Source organism: Choristoneura fumiferana, chromosome 5 (assembly GCF_025370935.1).
Source record: "Choristoneura fumiferana chromosome 5, NRCan_CFum_1, whole genome shotgun sequence".
Taxonomy (NCBI): domain Eukaryota; kingdom Metazoa; phylum Arthropoda; class Insecta; order Lepidoptera; family Tortricidae; genus Choristoneura; species Choristoneura fumiferana.
The window spans coordinates 7081657-7085341 of record NC_133476.1 but is presented as its reverse complement, the minus strand read 5'-3'; the positions used below and the strand labels follow the sequence as shown (position 1 = coordinate 7085341).

General features: G+C 36.2%; 1 long non-coding RNA gene across 1 annotated transcript; it reads right to left on the bottom strand.

Annotated features, from left to right (window-relative positions):
• Nucleotides 1-1931: 1931 nt before the first annotated feature.
• On the bottom strand, nt 1932-3253 carry LOC141427786 (uncharacterized). Its single transcript, XR_012451359.1, has 3 exons — nt 3174-3253; nt 2440-2541; nt 1932-1946 (listed from the first exon to the last, which is right to left on the bottom strand). It is a non-coding gene; the product is annotated as an uncharacterized lncRNA (long non-coding RNA).
• Nucleotides 3254-3685: the final 432 nt, after the last annotated feature.

Genomic DNA, 3685 nt, shown 5'->3' with positions numbered 1-3685 from the left:
TGGTAATTTTTTCTTTTGTCTGACGAAGATGACGCCGCCTAAGGTTTTTACAGCAAATGCTTCCTTCAAGTTAGCTAACAACCAAAAATAGTACATTATTGCAGAGGCCGGGAAGTAGGGATTGTCGGCCAAGTAGATAAAGGGATACGAGGCTGGCAATCTTTTTCACGCTTAGGTATTAATGCTTTTCTCAAAACATTGTTAAAACATCAAATTCCGTTGCCGCGGCTATGCAATTTTCCGGGATAAAACTATCCTATGCCCTTTCCAGGATCTCAAACTATCTCCATACCAAATTTCATCTAATTCGGTTCAGCGGTTTATAACAGTATTTAAACTTCGCGGTTTATTTTTTCGAAGTAATGCGAATATTTCCGAGCATGTTTGAGAAAAAAAAAACATTTTCTTACTTAAGAACACATTATTAACGGCACCAGTAATGTGCACATGCATGTACAATTAAGATCACTAGAATACATAAATAAATAAAAAATATTTTCATCACACTTGCTCGTAACCAGTGTCGTAACATGCAGGCTACCTTGGTTGCAGCCCCCCAAATAAACCCACGACCTTAATGTGCTTTTCATGAACCCGTGGTCGGTAAATGAAATGATCATTGCCCGTACTAATTTTCATGTCATGAAGCCCAAGGTCGGTAAATGAGTTTTTTCTGCATGATGTGCTGCTGCTCCGTGCGCGCGCTGCTCACGCACGCCATGCACATGCTGCAGAGCGCTGCAAGAGTGCAGCTAGCGGTTTCGGCAATTTTTAAAATTAGTTTTTCTTTTACAAATATACAATTTTACTCGCAAATGTGATGAAAAACATTGTATGTCGCACGGGCGGTACTACAATTACGAACATCGACTCATACTCTCGTTCGTTATTCCTTATTTACCGCCCTTAAGACAATGTACCTACTATAAAAGATCACTAAAAATATGTTGCAATCAAACCAAATTATCAAGGTTACATATCAGAACACCTACCTAAAATTGTTAATTAACACATGCATTATGAATCACAATTTATGATGTGCCTTCTCCTTAACCACTAGATAATAAGAGTAAGTAAAGTAACCTAATCATCAAAAAAACATTTTATATACTACTTTTTTTGCTTATTGTACTTTCTGTTGACTGTACTTGCGTTTGTCATCCATCTACATATCTATACCAAGTTTGAAGTAGTTGCCATTAACCGTTGAAGAGTTCCGTGATGCGGAGACAATCCTGGCCGGACCACCAGGATGTCACTGCCAGATTATTGTATTGTCACAGATTTACATATGTTGCTAATTTCAAGTCAATCCGATTACTGGAAGTGGGTCAAATTAAGCTTCCAAGATTCCACACCCAGACAACATATGTACATATAGTCGAGTTCAGATATTTTTGATAAAATTTTTGCTTACAAGTTATGAACTCGGCTGTATGTACATTACAAGTTATATAAAAGCTTTTAAAAAACAATTTCAGTTTGGAAACCTGCTACAGTCAAGTTACCTTATTAGCATAATACAGTGTGCCTTCTAAAAACCATAAAATAAATAAATACCCACATCAATTTTTAAAAATCACTTACTTCGGAAAACAGCAGCATTATTAACTGTAGCATAAAACGGTGAGTGACTGCACGTTTTGGAGCTGAAAAGAAACAAAAGATTTTGTGATTCACACTATTTTCCTTGAATTTATGATATTACATTTTATTTTGTAGTGAATTACATGTAAATTCATGTAGTCTCATACTTACAATGTCCTATTATGCGAATGTCAAAAAATAGCTAGGTGGTGTTGTTGGTGTTGTTGATTTATGGCTTTACTCTCTAAAAAATTTTTTTTTGCCCAAAGACATTCTTTTGTCTTCATTTAACCAGTTTCTTGGACAGACGCTTACATATTCATTATTCTCATATGAGAATATATAACAGAATACGGCTTCTGAAAACAACATAAAAGATCAATTTCCGAACAATTTAGTTCATACTCATCCATATTAATTATAAATGGTTTGACCACATCATCAATTAAAACATCATTAACTACATATAACTACATCATTCTGTCTTCTATTTTAATCACATGATCAAACTACCTGTTACCTTCTGCAGTTATTTATTGTCAATATTTCTATAATATCAAAAATATTTATAAATAGTATATAGCTACGCAAATTATGAGATTAATAGTATCCAAATGTTGTTAAACCTGAAGTATTAGCACTGTAGGTAATATGAACTTCTCTACTACAAAACAGTTTTAACCAAATATATGTGTAGGTGAAATGAATTTGAGATGAAATTATTTATTTATGTGGTTGCATTTAATTTTAACTTTACAATATTTTGATTCCACTGGTGCCACTGTTGATGCTCATGGCAGCCAACATGTTAATAACCGCAGCAGTTTCATAAATAACTACTTTCATACATACCTAAGGCCGGCAACGCGTCTGATATCCTGATGGTGCTGCGGATGTCTATGGGCGACGGTAATCAATTAACATCAGGTGAACTGTCCGCTCGTTTGTCCCCTCCTATTTATTACATAAAAAACCTGAATTTACTTAATTGAAAGTACTTAGGTTAAAAATAAATTAAAAATAAAGCTTGTATCAACACAAGAGTGAGACGCAAACTAGGTAATATGATTTCCTTACACAACCTAGCGAAATATAATTTTTGAACTTCAGCCATTTTGTTAGTATTTCCTCACTTTTTTTTTCTGTGACTTGTTTATTCAGAACTACTAAAACTAGATAAATGATTGGTCCGCGCCAATCACATTCTTACCTCAAAATGAACTTTTGTTTTGCTAAAACAGCTATTTTATCGTCATTTATCGTAAAAAAGCAATCCTGTAGTTTTATATGCTATCTCGAGGTGCTTTTAAAATAGCAGTTATAGTGAAAAGGTGCATTTTGAGTTTAGAATGTTTAATTCAAATTAGACTGAACTTGCCGGTACATGATTGATCGATACAACTAAAACACCAAAATAAAACATGCTTATAAAATAAACAACAGAACATAACTGTAGCATGGGAATATATGATCTATTGTCAACCTATAGCTTGCATGTTCAAAATACTATTTTCAATTCAACTAGGCAGGCACAAAGCCATGTCGATTGTCGTTAGTAATAAGCATTTAGTAATAATTTAACTTACATCTTTTTCTGGTTTCTCCATTATTTTGATCTTCTTTTCATAACACTTCTTTATTGTAAAATATTAGGCAGGCGTACGCCACACGCACGCACGCAAACACGCCACACGGTCGGTAAACAAATCAAAATGGCTGCTGGCTGGCTTGGCCTGCAGGGCTACTCCGAAACTCGAAACTCGAAGTTCGTGTCGTGCGGTCCCTCTGACACTTATACTATTTAATACAAGAGCGAGAGAGACCGCACGACACGAACTTCGAGTTTCGAGTTTCGGAGTAGCCTTGCTGGGCTCGGCGGGCGACGACGCACGCGGACGCGAGTGACACTCTTTCCCGGCCGGATACACCGACATGGAAATACCGGCCCGTTTTTGTGTTTACGCCCTTAGAAACTGACAGGAGCTTCTATGGGCGTGTACACGGAAAACAGGGTCGGTATTTCCAACCCGGTAATATCCGGGCCGCGGAGTATATATAGAGAAGTAGGTAGCGAGTCGGAATGAAAACTGTTAAAGTG